The following is a 17,928-nucleotide window of genomic DNA, read 5'->3' as shown; positions in this document are numbered from 1 at the left end:
ATTCGTCTTGTTTTCGCGTCTCCCACTCCCCAGCAGCATTTCAGTACTTCCAATCTACTCCAAACGGCACGCTGGAGTCCAGCGAGGCCGAAGTTTAGAGCTCTCCAAACTCTGACAGGGCAAAACCTGCGGCGGACGTTTGCACCTGCAAAGGCAGCAAAAAGAATTAAAAAAAAAAAAAAAAAGAAAAAAAAAAAAGGCAGCACCGAGCGGGCTGCGGGGAGAGGTGCCTGGCGTGATGAAGAGGAGGGCAAGCTGCCGGGCTAACAAGGCTCTCCGGTGGGGCAGAGCTCTCTCTCCCCGGTGCGCTCCTCTCCGGGGAGCTGCAGGCAAACCCCGGCGGAGCAGAGCGGTGTAAATCAGCCCCAGCGGAGCGGAAAGGAGCGGAAAAGAGCAGAAGGGAGCGGAGCAGCCCCGGGCCGTCCCCGCCCATCCCCGCCCAGCCCCGGGCGGGGTGATGCTGCCCCGCGGCTGACCCGCCCGGCAGGCGCGCCCCTTGCGCATCACAGGGGGGAGCGCGGAGCTCGCCGTGCCCCGCAGCCCGCCTGCCTTCCCTCCTCTCGCCGCAGCCCGGGCTCCGCCAGGCACAGCGCGGATCAGGTTCCCCGCCTGCGGTATAAAAGCCTCGGCGAGCAGCCTCCGGCGGGAGAGAGAGCCGGGCGAGAGGCGGCCAGCCCGTCCGTGGGGAGGCGCAGGCAGCCGCTGCTCGGCGGGGACGGTCGCGGCTCGCCCCTTTCAGCTGCGGGAGAGGAGCTTTCCGCCGCCCCAAGTAAGTCCGAGGCGGCGGCGGGGACTGCCGGGGTCTGCCCCAGGGGTGGCATCCCCGGGGGACTCTCCCGGGGTCTGCCCGAGGGATGGAAACCCAGCGGGGTCTGTCCCAGGGTGGTACCTCCGGGGGCTCTCCAAGGGTCTGACCGATGGTGGCACCTCCGGGGGACTTTCTTGGGATCTGCCCGAGGATGGCACCTCCGGGGGCTCTCCTGGGGTCTGCCCGAGGGATGGCATCCACGGGGAGCTTCCTTGGGGTCTGCCCGAGGGTTGGAACCCCCGGTGAGGTCTGTCCGAGGGTTGGGACTCCCAGCGATCGTTCCCCCGGGCAGGGTGGGAAGCGCTTTCCCTATTCCCTGCGGTGGCTCGGGACGCTTGTCCCAGCAGGGCTCCGCAGAAGGTCGCCGGGCAGAGGGGTTGTGGGGCTAGCTGGGAGCAGGGGGACGCCTGAGGGGACACCTGAGCCCCCCGAGACACCTGGCCGAGGGGCAGGTAGGGGTGAGGGACAGCACCGGGCGGGGAGCGCTGCCGCTGCTCTCTCCCGGGAGTTTAAATGCCAGCGCAGGGGACAGGGACAGGGGTGGCGGTGGGTGAGGTGACCCAGCGGGGAAAGGCGGCAGGACAGGTCCGTTTGGAGAGGACAGAAGGGCAGCGGAGTGACCCCAGAGCGGCAAACCCCTCCGGACCCTGTAACCCTGTGCCCGGAGTGTCCCGGCTGAGAGTCCGAGTTCAAATTGTACCTCCAGACCGAGCGCTTCGGCTGCTGTTTTTCTTGGGACTTTGCCTTCTTATCCCTAGTTTACTTGTGGTGAAACAGCTGAATCTAGCAAGTGCTGATAGAGGTATTTAAACCCGCCGTGGTTAGTTTGTGTCTTCTCCTTCCTCAGGAGGGACAGGCTGGGAGAAAATCTGATTTAACAGTGGTGAAAACACAGTTCCCTCTTTGTTGAAGAGGGATATGTATATGTTATTCTGCGAATGTTTCATGGTCTCCAACATTGCTGCTTCTAACTCCTTACCCTCCTTTTTTCTCAGTACAACTTTTCATAGGGGAAAGGCAGTTTTCAGTCTCTGGGAGCTTATCTGCTCCTTTTACATCTCCCAGTTGGCTGTCACACCTCTCCCTTCCACACTGCTTTGCCTTGGTGGTGAATGTTCACCCGAGAGACTCCCTGGCTCTTGGGAGCGCTGGGGAAATGTTTGTGCCATGAGTTAAACCTTTCTCTGTGAGATAACCCCGCAGCTGTGCATGGTGGTGTTTTAACTAGGTCCTGTTTGCTTTAAATTGTTTGTATTGCAGTGGAGAAATGCTTTACCTGTGGCTCATCAACTCTCAAGTTCTCTGCCCTTTCCTAGTTTTGTTTTTTCTTTTTTTAGCTTTTAGCAAAGCTCAACTTTTTGGACAAGAAATAGACTGTGTGTGTAACTATTAGGGAGAAGGAGGGAAGGAATGGAGAGAGAAAGAGAGAAGGAAAGTAGGAGTTGCTGCAAAGAAATGTTTTTTTTACGTGTTCTGAGCAGTGGTCTTGAGCTGATTACAAAACAACTTTACTGTTTCTCTGTGTTTGTTCTGTTTGGTTTATTTCAGTTTGCTCCCCTCAAAGGAATAAGAATTGAAAAAAAAAAAAAAGTCTGAACTTTTGATCATGTGAAGTAGTTTGAAGGGCAAAAGGAATTGGAGTATTTGTGGCAAAATTAGTTAATTTGCTGTAGGAATGAAAATTTGGAAGTACATGGCGAGGGTACTTCATTTGACTAAAAAACTAAAAAAAAAAATCCTGCTGCATAATTTAGCAACTATTGCTTAAGAGAAGGAAAGTGGAGATTTAATATACTCCTGTCTCCAGGCTAAGCTAAACTCTTCTGTGATTTTTTTATATATGAAGCTTTGGGTGAAATTGAAGGACAGAAACTCACCGACTTTAGCAAACTCCCAGCTGTTGGGTGGGGAAAAAGGGAAGCCAGCAACAAATCTTCCTTTCACAAATGGTAAATATTTGTTTACAGTGTCGAAGTGGCCTAAAAAACCCAGTTTTTTTGCAATTATCCAGATGTCTATCCCTAGTTATTTGAGATGCAGTCTGTGGCTGAGACATCCTTGCCAGCAGAAGGTTTGTCTTACTATAGTATTACAAAACATAATGCTGCTCTCCCAGTCCCATATGCCTGAGCTCTACACGCTGACACTGGGGACACTTTGCAGGCTTATCTTGCTCCTGACACAGCTGTACTGATGGCTGTTTTGGGTAGATCAATCTTTCTGCCAAAAATGTGAATATTATTACTTAGCAGACTTCCAGCAGTCGTGGCTCCAATAAGGTATTTTCTTGACACATCCTCTGTTCCTTCTTGATCATTCTGGGAATGGTTGTTCCTGAGTCCTCAGATAACAATTAAAAATAATCCTTTCCAGGAGCTCTGAAAATACACTCATTTAACTTACACTATCTTTTTTTCTCTGTGTGTGTGTTGGGGTTTTTTTGGTGGTTTTTTTGTGCAGGAAGATACAATTTAGCTAGTGTTGTGGTCTAACAAGTGTTTTAGTGTAAGACTAGGGCATTAGGGATGGAGCTGGCATGGCTCATTGCTCCTGCTCTGTTCAGGCCCCCTCATTACCTACATTCCCAACCGTGGTGTTTTCTGTGGGAATTGCTCCTTAACAATGTATGCTTTGCTCCGATATTTACAACCTCTTGCTGATCGCTGCATCAAAAGCATTTTCATTTAGAGGATGCATTTCAGGACTTTAATTGAGGAAATCCCTTTGTCCCAGGGCTCCATAATAAACCATACAAAATGCTGTCTTTGAACGAACTAGGTCACTGTAACTTGTGCACACACAGAGTGATTCTCATCTGCTTATGGCTTGAGCCATATCCCTGGTGAGCTTGTCCCTGATTTATCCCTCTTGGACTGCCTCGTTCACAGGGAGCTTATGCTGAAAACTCACTGCTGGAGGTCATTCTCCATTCTTGGCATCTCTGGCAGCTTTAAGCTTAAATTGCAGCCTGGTTTTCTGGCCAATCAATACCACTCTTCTGTGGCTGAGTTTCCATGGTGCCCCCAATCTTCTGTCTACATATTGATGTCTGACAGCAGGGATAGCATTCTGCGCCGCTATATATACTTACCAAACCTGTCAAAACTATTTAGGGTCTGTCGCACTAATTTATATCCATATCCTGATATTATTTGTATCTGTTGAGCTCTGACTGATGGAACTTGCTGCACTAAGGACTCAGCCCCAACAATGCGCTCCAGGGATGGCTCAGGGGATGGATGTTTGGAGAAAAATGGGGGGAAAAAGACTCTCTTCTAGAGTAGCTGGGCTAGTCTAGAATCCTTTGAGCACAATGGAGTCATTTTGAAAACATCCAAGTCTCAATGGCTCCAAGTTAATGCTTTGGAAATCATTCTTCATTGTGCTGCTCTGAATGCACAGAGAGTGCTCTCCAGTGGGGAGGAAAACAGAAAAGTGGGCATTGTCAAGTGCTCAATGTGTGTTTGAGGAGGGTTGGGGGAAATCTGAGTCAGTTGTCTGACATCAGTTTCTTCAGCAGAAGCGCTGTGGAAAAATGGAATTAAAGCAATGTTTTCTGTAGTGTGGATGTTTTTGTTTTCCTACAATAACCCACAGAGCAGGGGAGTTGCATCAGGGATGGTGTGGCAGTGTCTCTGGGCTGACAGTGAAACCAGAGGAGAAAAGGCATCTCTTCTGTGTGTCACTGAATTTCAGGGGACTGATGACTTGTTATTTGAGCCAACAATAAGAGGCACTAAATGAAGACCATATAGATTTTAAAAAAGCATTTAAATATGCTTTGCAAACAGTTGATTTTGCATTGAACAGAAGTGGTCATCAGCTGAAGAAACTCTCTAATCCCACTACCTTTAACATGAGCTTGATCCAGCCCATGAAATAAGAGCTGGCAGTCAGTGTGGAATTCGCTGCTTCAAATTTTGCCTGTTCTGAGTTGCCAGAAAGAACTGATTTTGTGATTCCAAGTTCACCAATACTTTTCAGACCCTCCTTAGGCTCCTACACTTTTTTCCCTGGTGAAAAGTAAGGACCTTGAAGACTTAAAAGAACCTGTTGCAGGTGGTGGTATTAAAGTAGTTCAGTTTATGTTTTCAGCAATGTTTCATCATAATGTGGTAGAAAGGATCAGCAGGACTTCACCCAACCAGAAACTCTCTTGGCCAATGTCTCACTTCCTTTTATTTTGAGGAATAAAATCGCTGTGCCATTTCCAATATCTGGTGGCACTGTGATGCTTTTCTTCCTTTTCAACTTTATTTCCTTCCTTGTCTGGCTGTGTGGGAGTGACTTTGGAAGAGCTGTAGCTGTCTTGCAGGCTGCTTTTTCACGTCTTTCAGGCTGAAGGTGGAGAGAACCCAGCTGTAGGCAGTTTGGTGGGAGATGAGAAGTGGGGAATGTGAATGTAATAAAGAGTGAGCTGTAGCACTGCTAAAGCCAGGGGATTTTCACCCTCCACTCCAAAAAACCCTTCCAAATGGCACATTCTGGCTTCAATGTGGATGACCTCTGGAGTGAGAAGCAGAGCTAACTACATCTGAGGCAAAATCCAGTTCCATTCCATTAAGAAAAAACATATTAATGTGTTATTTTGGGCCTTAGGAGCACATTGCTTGGCAAGTGCCACTGATTGCATGGCAGCTGAAACAGAGGGGGGAACACTTTTAGAGCAGAAGAGCATTGCAGGAGTTGGGGATTTTCTGATAAAAATAGTCTTTGAAAATAAATAGCCCCTGGGGCTCCAGCACACTGCCACTGAGCAAACTGCAAAGTTCAGTTTTAAACTGGGCCTTTCTCCTTTGAGGCCTGCCAGCACTGCTTCAGAGCTCATTAAATGTCTCACCAGAGCATTATAAAAATCTTCCTTCCTCATTAGTTCCTAGACAGTTTCAGCATTGCTTGGACCTTGTAAACATCTCATTTAGTTGTGGGTAAAACCATCATCAAATGGCAGTGGGGAGGGAAGAGGAAGAGGAGGAATTCTCTAATACCTCAGTCTAAGTGCTTGTTTTGACACTGGTCTGCAGGTAGCTAATCACGTAAATGAAACAGAATTTTTGCTATTTTCAAACAATATTTCTGGAGTAACTCCCTATCTGTACAAAAATTCTCCTGGAGGAAAATCAGGCAGCTGGGAGGGAAGACAAGGGCTGATGCTCAGGTGTTTTGGAAAAGCAATGGAGACAGGACAGGACTGTGAGGTGGAAGTAAACTGTTTTTCAGGCTTGGGTGCAAAGTTGGTTTTGAGCTCATTAAGGCACAGAGGTGACTCTGCTGTTGTCTTCATCACCTGACTTTGCTAACTGCATCTACCTGTTGCATTTTCTGTCCCTAAGGCTTAAAAAGGCAAAAAAACCAGTTAATTTGACTCCATGGGTACATAGGAATTCCTAACTATAAATATATATTTATCTGTGGAAGCCAGAGTGTTCCTGCACAGAAATAACTGAGCAACTGAGCTAACTTCTCAAATTCAGTTGCAGTGGATATCAGGCACAAAACTTGTTTTGTTGCTGGTTTGTTTTTTTTTTTTTTTTTTTTTTTTTGTTTATATTTTTGCTTCGTGGGTTTTTTTTTTCCCTCCTCTAAGCCATGCAAACAGTGGCATTAGTTTCATAACCAACCAAAGAGGATATGACAATTGCATTTAAGGCTTCCTTGTTTCGGCTGGATCACTAGAACAACATTCATTTATGTATGTATTTATTTTTTTAGCTCCACTTCTCACACATGGTGGATCTCCAAGTGCAAAGGAGCCTCAGTAGTGCAATGCAAATGTATTCACCCATCTGGAGCCAACAACAGAAGGCTCACAGTCTGTAGCATCTTTTCCTCTGTGGTAGGAGCATCCAAAATGTGCTTAATACATTATGTAAGGGTATCTGTTGTACCCAAAAGTTTGTATTTAAAGATAACTATTTTAGCTGTTCTGTATTTTTTTTTTTAGCAGGTTTACGGCATGTGAGCAGCAGTAGGAAGAGTGACATTGTCTCAAAATGCCCATTTTAACATTTCTGTAATGCTCATTTAGGCCCTTTTGTAGATGGTAAGGGATGGGTCTCTTAAGAAAGGTCTGTTGTCTTTGAAAGTAAGATAAGAAGTGATTTAGAAATAGCCTTGGTAGATTGTGAGATGGTGATGTCTGTGCAGTGGTGCTATAAAGTCACAGCTTGCTTGCAGACAGCCAAGCTTCTTCCATTTCAATATTTAGCTCTTTTTCAGCTCCCTAGAAATCATATTCTTCCTGTCTAGCAGGGATTAATATTTAACCACACACACATCCTCCACACATGATTCAGGCAAAGCTGATGCTTCAGAAACAGCTTCATCAGAATAAGGAATGTGTAATTCAGTCTAAGATTTAGGAAGAGAACTCCCTCCTTTGTTTTGGTAACAAATTCTTCAAAGTAGGACACAAATGAGCTATAATGCTGCTAAATGGTTGTGACTCTTCTTGCAGCAAAATCTCATTATTTTCATTGAAAGTGCCTTTGGATTGGAGCATCTTTTAGTAAATTAAAGATAAATCAAGAGATTGTTCTGATATTCTGCCTTAATTCTGGTGGGAACAAACTTTGGTCCTTTGGTTCGAACAATAAAAATTATTATGTTTAAAAGTAGCCTTCCACCCCATCACGTTAAATTTGAAATTCTTTTTCAAATAGTTTGTTGTTAGATAGTTTCTAGTTAGTTTGTTGCTAGATAGTTTGTAGTTAGATAGTTGTTGTTAGATAGTTGTTAGTTAGTTAGATAGATAGTTCCACCTGGAAACCCAGTCCTCCACTATAGGGACTTAGCTTGATTTTTGGTGCTGAAAAGCCCCTGAGATCCTGTGGTTGCTTCCAAACAGCTTGTGCCACCTGAGTGCCTGGCTGTTGGCCTGGCTTGCTGCCTTCCCAGAGGTCAGAAAGACGTTTCCCTTTGTGCAAGAGTCACTTGCTTTTATTAGAAGCCTGCCTGGCTGCAGCTGATCCGCAGCAGGGACGGGCGGATGGAAAACATCCACTCGCCAACAGATAGGATTTTCAGCAGTCTCCCAAAAACCCTGCGAGCTTGGATTCGGGAACTTCACGTCATTTCACGGAGTAAATCCTCACTTTGCTAAGCTGCCCCTCCAGCCCGTGTTTCTTGCCCGATTTGCACATTGTCAGACGCTTTTGCTAATCGCCGCGGTTGATGTTTGCTGAAGTGATGATTTGGCAGGAGTGTGCGAGCAGCGTGTGTGTGATTGCTGCTGGCATGGCCCTGGGGAGGAGATGGCATTAGCATGCTTGTGCCGTGCTCTGGGCCTCCTCCTCCTCCTCCTCTTCCAGGCTTGTTTATGCTGCAGAAGGACCAAAAAAACCCCCAAAAACTAAACCAGAAACCCATGATGGGGATGGTTATGGCATGGTGATCCAGTTTGACCAGAGATCTGCAGGGTTCAGAGGAGCCTGAAGGTTGCTCTCATTTTCCTTCTGTACTAATCCCAGATAGACCATCCACCAGCAGATCTGCAAAGAGCTGCAGGGATGATGGGCTGCCTAAGCAGGGCTATCTGTGTTGAATCTACTCTTTGCTGTGCTTGCAAACGCCATGGGAGCTGTTTGTGGGGTGATGAAGAAGAGAAGGCAAACTCCTCTCCCTTCATGTTTGTTAGCTCAAGAGTTTGTCATTAAATGGGACATTGATTTGAGTTTCTGTTTTGGACTTCTTGGTACTGAGTGGTTACTGGGGTTCTATTATATGTATTTTAAGGGATGCTGTTCTGTTTGTTCAATCACCTCTAATTTGAGATCTAGATTTTGCACATCTCATGCATTGTTGGAACATTTTTATGGGCTCTGAGTTAGCTCACTGAGAACCCTGTGGCATGTTACAGCATGTGCTCTGCTCATTCCGTTGCTATATACTGTATTTTGGTTTGAATTGTTTCAGGCTATTTCTGAAAGTCCTTTAAATAAGAGCCTTTCTTTCGTGTGCTAACCACGGCTGTAGGTTTTTCCTCTTTCCTCTTTATTTTGTAGGGGAAAAGGAGATGTGTGGACTCTGTGCCCTGACATCATTCTTTACACACACAACAAGAGCAAATCCCTGCTTGGGGAAACTTTCAGAGCTGTAGGGATGTGTAGCAAAAATGTGTTAGATTAGTTTAGGTTTACCAATTGTTCAACATTTACTATAATTGACAATTTCACACCTTTATGCATTGACACTTCCAGCATGTGCAGTGAGGCTCTGATTCCAGTTGGGATTTTACCAACTGAGATTTCTGGAGTAATTGTGGGTGGGAATTTCTTGTCTTGTTTAAACTGCAACAAACAAAAAAACTCCAAGCAGGAGAAGTCTGTGAAGTGTAAATTATCTGTCTTGAGTCAAGAAAAATTGAGGTTAAAATATTTCCTCTAAGGCTTATCGAGATGGAAATTTCTGAGTTCCTGAGTCCATGATTTCCATTCCAGGTCAGTGGAATTCTAGTTTGTATCTCAACACTTAATGGGCATTGAGAGAATGGGAACAAGAACTTGAGCCTAAATATGATTTAAACACATTGGCTCTTCATGGTGATGTTCAGCTGATGTTCTTTAGGGCATTTTCATGGCCATGGTGTCTCACAAATAAGTGATATAGAATATAGGGAGTGAGGAGCATTTTCTCAAATGTATCCTTTCTTGATCAATTTTGAATTTTCTTCAAAGCATCCCTTTGAGAGTTAGAATCTAAGTGTGATATTTGTAAACATGTTAAGTAGTTGCAATGATTCTAAGTTATCATATTCTTTATTTACAGAATAATTGTAAACGGTTGTAATGATTTTTTATTGGCAATTACTACTACTATTATTGAGGAATTGAACAAAAATAGAAGTTTGATGTCATTTTTTTCCCCCAAACAAAACTTGTTCATGTCCTTTTCAATTGCTTCACAGGACACAGTGTTTTTATTTATTTATTTATTTATTTATTTTATTCTACCCCTATAATCCTAACTTCTGTCACAAACCAACCTGTTTTGGTTTTGAAGATGTATTTCCGTTTCTTTGAATAGCTGAGGTTTCCTGAATCTTAATTTTGAATTCCTGTGTCTATAATATCCTTATTTTCATGACCTCAACTTGTCTTTGCTTTAATCTTCCTTCTCTTTAAATAGTGCAGTAGGTCACCTTTGATAAATATTACACATTCTCTCCTGTTTCTCATTTTCAGGAGCCTTTTACAGCCCCATGCCTAGTTCTAAATCAGCAGAATATTTCAGTTTCTTTACTTCCAAGTGTGCTCACAATCCATGCCCTTATTTTAGCAATCCCATTTAGTTGAAATTTAACCCAGAACTCTGTAATTATCCTATAATTTCCTCAAACGAATTTTTTCATATTCGATTTAAAAATTTCAGAAGTTTAAAGGTTTTTTTAGTTAGTTTGGTAGTCATTGGTGTACAGTGGTATGGAAGCAGATATAGATATATTTAGATATATGTAGCTATACGTCGTTTTTTGGGGATTTTTTTCATTGGATTGGTGCTAAAACATCTCTCTTTTTCACAAAGAAGTTAATATTTTTCTTTTCCTGGCAGTCTCTGTTCCTTGGCTAATATTGAAAGAGTGACAAGACCTTACCTCTTGTCCCAAAATGACAAAAGCTCTCCTAAGAGTTTCAAAGAGTTTGAAAATCTGAACAATTTAGTGAAAAATAGCCAGGATATGTTTTTAAAGCCTTTTTGCAGGTCAGTGAGGCATGATTTATTGTTGTGAAAAATATGCTTTTTTAGGTTCCTCTAGTTTCTGGGGCTCCCATTTCAGCCTAGTTTACACTTCCCTCCAACTGCCTTTTCCCATCTCTGCAAATGCAGTTTGGTGCAATCCAATTTCTCAAGCAGTTTCTTTTTTTTTCATTTGCTTTATTTCATTTCCCCTAAACTCTGTCTGGCAGTTCAGCCTCACATCCTTCACTTGCACAGCCCTGGGGCAGGCAAACCCTTCCCTGCTTTGAGGAGAAGAGCAGAGGAGCTGTTTAACTCCTGTGCAATTCTCTCTTTCTGCCCTCATTGCCTCTGCACGAGGAGAGGCTGCAGGACCCACAGCCCCTCTGAAATTCCAGTTTCCCACGTGCCTGAGGAATGCCTTATTGCTTGTCAGTGTGGATTTGCTTCCTTGCTCCTCAGCCTTGCTCTTGGACCTCTTAATCTCCGTTTTACATCTCACCTGCCAAAGTTGTTCTCTCCTATTAGTTTCACTTGGGCTGCATTTCCATTTCCTTAAAGATACTCCGTGAGTGAATTAATTCTTAAATTACATTTGCAAAGTAATTTTATTTTATTTTTTTTTCTGAGTGACCAGAAGTATCATCAGTGATTGCACTTTGGCATCGTTTCAGATTGTCTGTGCTCATTCTTGGCATGCTTTTTGAAGGGAAGGGAACAGAAGGAAGCGACTCCCAGATTCTGTGATTTTTTTAAAAGCTGCTTCTCTTAGCACTGATGATGACCTCCCAGTCATACACCACAATCAGGTGGTGGGAAGACTTCAAATCACTCTGAGAGGATTCTATGTTTGCATCCTTTGGAAGTGTAGCTGAGCTGTCTCAGTCCTCACTTTGGAAATCAGTCTAGAGCAGTCCTATCTAATTCCTTAATCAATTCTTTTTCATTATTTGGGAATAACCCATGGCAGATTTTCCTTCTGCACTCTTCAAACTCAGTGCCACCGTGTGAATTGGTTACACTGACAGGGAATCGTTTATAAAAATGATCTCACTTCTCACCTTTCTGGAAAATGGTAATGTCAGCATTTGATCACCAGCTATTTCACATTGATCAGCTCTTGGTCTGAACTGGAGGATTGTGTATTATCATCCTCAAGAGTGTAGCTCAGAATTTCTAGTTGGAAATTCTCCCCTGCTGCACGTCATAGCCTGAAAAGTTCTATTTGTCCTTCTGACTACTTCTTCTCCCTTAACTGGTATGTGTGCAGTATTGTATGGTTTTGCCTTTTAGAAGAATTCTCTCTAAGCATGTCAGCTAAAAGCCTGATCACAAGTATGTGAATTCCACCAGAGTAACTAAATATATATGTAAAAATAAATGTACACATGTAAATAGGCTCACTGTGATTTAGACTGGCTGTATAATTTAAGAATTTCTGTGCTCCTGCCTTGTTGGCAGGGGAATGTGTGGATTTTTTTATTAACAGCTGGGCAAACTGTGCCCCAGGAAGCTGTTTGAGAGATTAGAAGTGTGAGCTAATTGCACCCATGTACATCTCATTTGTTGCCCTGATGCTTTTCAGCTGTGGTAGATGGACAACTATTTGAAAACAAATATGCTGCCTGAGGTGAAATATCCTGTGCAAACTCCCCATTTTCCCTTAAGTCTGTCTATGTTCAATTTGTCTGATGCTGATTTAGTCTCCATGCATCTCACAGAGAATGATTTTCATATTAACTTCTCATAGTAACACTTATGCTTCTAACATGTCTTTCATTTAACTCCTAGAATTATTTATATGATTTACAAAATTCATGTTTCTTCTCCCCTCCTCTTCCCCTTTCTGACTCCTACCATGGAAAATCAAGACTCAGTAAGCTGGGGCTGCAGGTACTTTAATGTTATTATCTTTCAAGTATGGAATCCCAAAGCAATTCTTTTTTTTTGGAAAGGGAGGAATCTTTTGTTCCAGCCTTCATTTTGGAGCTACTCTTCATGCTGTGGAGTGAGGGAGATGGGCCAGCAGTCTCAAAGCATCCCTGTGCAGTTTTTTCCCCTATTTTGATGCATGCCAGCATCTTTTTAGCAGAAGAAAATCAACTTAGGCAAGCATGTGCCAAGAGCAGGAAGGGAAGGCTGTTTGATCAGGAAGCATGGAATGGGCTTGTTTTAACAGTTGGTTTTCTTCCTTTGTGCTAGTTAGTGGAACAAGATTGATAGCAGTGATTAGTAATCACAAAGGTCACCCAAGCCATTTTAAATGAATATATTTGGGGAAAAGCACCTGTAAAGGAATACATGAGGAGGAAAGAGGCAATGGTGAGGCTGAGCTAGGCAGTGCTGACCTGTTGTTCCTTTCCAGCAGGCTGGTGTGAGCAGGTTGGGTGCACTGCTGCCTGTCAGCCCTGTCTGTCAGCATTTCCATATAAACCTGTTAGCTGGACTGGGCTGCACTTAAGGAAGAGCTCATTGCTAATCCTGCTGGGCTCAAGTGGCTTTTCTGGAGGGTGCTGTGCATGGGCATGAGTGGCTTAGTGCTCCCTGCCATCCTGTGAGTCACTAAATGCCTTACAGGTCCTGCTGTGACACACGTGGCACCAGCAGGGACAGGAGCCAGCTGGGGGTGCAGATAACCTCCTGCTTCTCACCATGGAGCTTTTAGGATATTTGTCATCCAGGTTTCTGTGTGGCAAACCAAGGGGTGACAGTAAACAGTTTTTATCTAAAATCAGCTGCTGTTTAGGTGGAACTTGAGGTAAAACGTGCCTGGGTTGGATGGTCTGGTGTGCAAAGGCTTTGGAAATGAAATAACCTGGTTTTTCCTGATAGCACACCTGTGTTTCACATCCAGCTGCTAATGCCATGGTGTGGTGTTTTTCAAGGGTACACGATTTTCATGATGGTGTGGCAAAGATGCTTTATTGCAAAAATCCAGGGTTCTCAAACTGTTAATTTGTTATGAGTTTCCATGCTTGTGAGGCACAGCAAATGTGCTTAACCAACACCACACACCAGGACAGGAACAGCATCAGGTGTGACCAACCACAGCCCCACTGTGAGCACTGATTGTTCTAATCATTGTCTTACAATTATCTATTATGTATATTTTTCACCTCTAGTTTAGCTGAGTCATTCCCAGAATGCTTTCCTAGTTAGCCAAAGTGACAGAAGTGAGCAAGGATTTTACAAGGGCAGCAAGTCCCTCACTTTGCAAGGCTTTTCTGCTCCACAACACCATGGACTGGGCAGCACAGTTAGAAGATTTGTGGAGCAGGGAAGAGTTTAAGTGTGCTAAAATAAATGGTTTTTGAGGTCTAGCTGTGGCCTGTGTGGGTTGTTTGGTGCACAGGGACTAACCCAGTAACTGTGCTTTCAGTTCTGACACGTTTTGGTGTGAGAATTCCCAAGTGAGGATTGGGTGTGGTGCCTAAAATGTGTTTGACCCCATTTGGTGCCACTTCAGCATTTCCTCTTTGGAAACCTGGCTTGGTTTGGATCTGGGGAGGCTCCTGAAGAGGCAGAGACCTCTCACAGCATTTGAATTTGTCATTCCTGGCACATCTGCCATCGATGAAGGTGGTGTCCAAGAATGGATGCTCTTAACCTGTGGACAGAGAATTCCTTTGCTGTGTGTGACAAACCAACAGGACACACCGGGAAGCTTCCTGGCCTTGGAAAACAAGCTTCACTGTCCTGCTCTCAGACCCTTTTCCCAGGGCCAGGCTTGGGACAGCTGTAGGGTTGGGAAAAAGGGCTGTGAGGAGCAGTGGGTGCTGCAGGTAGTGATTCAGACACGGTGGGAGTGAAGGGACACTCCTGGGGTAGCAATGCAGCACTTTTTTCCCTCCTTTTGGCTAGAACAGGGCTGTGAACACAGAGGAGGTGCTGTGGGATAAGACACATGTTTTTATGGGAGGCCAGGGCAAGAGAGCTGAAGTGATGCAGTGTGGAATATTTTGGCAGAGTTGCGTGTAGGAAGGTTAGGTTTCGCTTGTCTGCAGCGAGCTTGGTGTAGTTAATAGTGTTTAATGCTGTTATTTGTCTGTTGGAGGTTTTCTTTTCCTGTCTTTTAAGCAGTGCATTTACCACATCAGGGAAAACAAAATGCTGCTCGTGTATGAAGTACCTTCCAGGGAGCTGGGAGGAGCCCAGGGCAGTTTGCAGTTGACACAGATTTATTCCTGGCTGAAAGTGCAGCTCCTGAGATGCTGTAGGATCACAGGTGTGTGTTTGGGCTTCCATGAAATTCCAGCTTATTGTGTCATGCTGTCCATTCAAAAGATTTCAGGATATTTTTTAAAGCTGGGCCCATTTCTGATTGTTCTCCCCCGTTCTCTTTGCTATTCTAGCTACTTTAATTTGCAGTGCCTGAGCTTTGAGGAGAAATCCCATCACAAGTTATGTGGAGCCTCTGGATCTTTTACTGCACACAGAGTTCAGGCTTCCTCTTGCTCTTGGTTGGGGAAAAAGGAGAAAAAAAATCCATTTCTGCCAAAGTATTGGGTTAAAAAGACAAGAGATGAAACAAATATACCTCATGGAAGTGAGGACAAGTGGGTGCAGAATCACACTGCAAGGCAGATCAGAGGCAGAGCTCCTTCAAAGCCTCTCCCCCAGCTGGCTGCTCTGATGGCAGCAAGTCTGCAGCCTCTTTGAGGAGGTTGGATGTTCTGCTGCTCCTCAGAACCCTGAGTGTTCAATAGCACCCCTTTCCCATTTTCCAGCCCCGAGATAAAAAGCCTGGTGGAACTCCTAGACGTTGGATGGCTCTGGCAGAGCCCAGCCAGCCATTGTGAGTGGGGTTAATTCCCACCGTCGCCACCGAGGACAAAATGCATCTTTGAGGCCAATGTGGTGCTGGGGTAAACCCATCAATCATGTGAATGCTGCTTTGCAGGAATTCACAAGTGCAGCTTTTCTGCGATCAATCCCTTGGCTCTCAAACAGGGCTCAGCAGGCAGTGGCTTGCTCCTTGTGGGTTTGTGTGTACATGAAAGCCCACTTTATATTAACTCGGTGGAATAGTATTTTTTTTTTCCCCCCTCTCTCTCTCTAAACCCCTTAGCACTAATTCAGTGTAATTATACTCGTTGAATGCGGTGCTGACAGCCCCACTCCTCCCCCTTTCCTGTCAGGATATTTGCCTAAAAATCGCTAGATGAAGGAAATCCAAAACAATGATGGGATTCTTTGTTCTGGCCTTCTACACAGGTTTTTATTTTATTTTATTTTTTTTTTTTTACTGTAACCCGATGGTCAAATACTTTCAAGTATTTTCTTTAAAGCTGAAGACTTAAAATACATTTTAATTTTTTCTTTTCTTTTAAAAATTAATGAAGAATTGGACTTTAGTCTTTAAGGAAAATGTTAAATATTGCAAAAGTAATTACTGACTGAGCATTGGCATGGTTATTAACAGTCTGAGGCTGCTGAGGACCTCTTTCTGCCTTTTTGGGAAGAGGGAAAGACGTCAGGAAAAGGCAGGGAGCCTCTTTCCACCTGTTCTTTCTGGGTCTATGTCTGTGTCTTAGGGTTGGATGACATTTTCCCTGTCGTGTTTCAATGCTGAAAATAATGATGCAAGTGGCTTAGCACAGCATGTTTTAGTCCTTTCTATCTCCACGTGTATGGATGAAACTTATACAGTGGGAAATAGCTGGAAAGGAGTGATTAAAAAGGACTTTAGGGGGTTGTAGGAGGCAGGAAGTGGCAGATAAACTCTGGATGATGTGGAGAAGAGTCTGAAAACCAAATCTTAGGCATATGCATGGGAGGGCCAGAGCAGGGTGATGATGGAGGTGGTGGAGATTCCAGGATAAAGCATCCTGTGTTGGTGTCAACGTTTTCAAAAGATGCAAAAAAGAGTAAAGAAAGGAAAGGAAAAAAACTCTCCAACAGACTGGTGTCTGCAGAAAGTTTGCTCTGGGGGCTTAAAGAGCTTAGCCTGCCTGACAAACTCAAGAAGAACAGATAACCACATTATAAATATCTCCTAGGGAAGAAAAATTACAAGCACTGAAGGCCTCTCTAACTTGCTGGGCAAAGCTACGATAAGAAAAATTCAATTACCAGCTAATTTACTACATTACAGTGTTGATGGTGGGAGGCAGGATGGTAATTTCACAAAAGCTTTCATGGAAGGCAGTGGATCCCTCATCTTACAAAGTGTAAATGGCAAACGTGGTGGTTTTGGATAGCAGGAGGTTGGTGTAAGGAGCTAACTTGGGGCTTTTTGCATAAGGACATCCATTTTGTCTTGACAGAGGAGTTTTTTCTCAGCTTCTCAGGGGTGAAATGTGGGCAGGTCAGGGAAGCAGAAGCTTGTGTTCCAAAAGATAGCAAATGTGTCCTGCTGTAGCAAGTAATTGAGTTCTCTTTTTAACTGTAATATGCAAATGCTGTTAATTTAGGTGCCAATTTGCTTCCTCCAAAGGCTGTGACATGCTGCAAGTCGCACCTCTTGTGTTGCCCTTTATCATATCAGTTTGTAGCTTGGCTCCTGGAAACCCAGCAGAATAGAGTCAAACATGTAAAAAACAGTGAGCTGAGAAACATGAACTATAGAAACTAAAAGAACCATGTTGGGAAGTCCTTTGCCATCAAAGCAGAGTTGTTTACTCTTTCCTTTCTAAGCACATTCTTTGTTGGTTATTTGTCTGTTTTCTTCCTGTTTTTTTTCTCCTGCTTCCCTTGCCTTTGTGGAATGCTGGCTAGGTGTGTGCTTTCCTTTCCAATCAAGAAATATTGTCTTGATAGCAGACAGTCAGGTCACATCCCTTATTCCTGAAACCCAAGTTGTTTAGCACAAAAGGTGTTCAAGTCTCACCTGTGTGGAGCCTCGTAGAAAGGTGAATCTGAATGAAGAAAACCATATATTGTGTTTAGGTGGGATGGAGGAGGTGGCAGCTTTGTAGGCTTCCTTTGCTCATGGGAGCACCCCACGTTTTTCCAGTCATGTGGATAAACCAGTTCTGTTTCCAGAATCAAGGGAAATGCTGATTTTCCTCTCAGTGGGAGGAATGAAGAAGCTTAGCAGCTTTGAACTCTGGTTCAATTTGAGCACTGGCTACAGCTGTGATAAATTGCTGGCTTTTTAAAAGGAGATTCTGAAACATCAAATACACCAAGCAGGATTTTCCCAAATGGGAAAACTTGTTTGTTCCTCTCTCTGAGAATATGGAACTGTGCCAGTGCTTAAAATGAGTTTTCATGTGTAATACAACGTGGATAAGGGAGGACAGGGGGCAGAAAAGCAGAAGTTGTAACCCTGTGATGTGAAAGGTGGTTTCAGACTACGTCAGTTCCACAGACCTTGGAGAAGCCTCTGTTCTTTTTCCTGCTTTGTTTTACACAATGATCACTCTCCCCAGTGAACATTAGGGCCCATTACCTTTTGGGTTGTCTCTGTGATTAATTTTGCCTGTTTTGATGATGGTGTTGAT

General features: G+C 44.2%; 1 protein-coding gene across 1 annotated transcript in view; it reads left to right on the top strand.

The window, feature by feature from the left end:
- The first annotated feature begins 490 nt into the window (after positions 1-490).
- PTN (pleiotrophin) overlaps positions 491-17,928 on the top strand; it is a 67,225-nt gene continuing 49,787 nt past the window's right edge. Inside the window, exon 1 of the mRNA XM_085049509.1 lies at positions 491-769. The gene's annotated coding sequence lies outside the window, so the exon portion shown is untranslated. The remainder of the gene's footprint in view (positions 770-17,928) is intronic.

Source organism: Lichenostomus cassidix, chromosome 1Ab, assembly GCF_008360975.1.
Source record: "Lichenostomus cassidix isolate B80296 chromosome 1Ab, HeHo_3.0, whole genome shotgun sequence".
Taxonomy (NCBI): domain Eukaryota; kingdom Metazoa; phylum Chordata; class Aves; order Passeriformes; family Meliphagidae; genus Lichenostomus; species Lichenostomus cassidix.
This window is presented reverse-complemented; position numbering and strand designations above follow the sequence as displayed.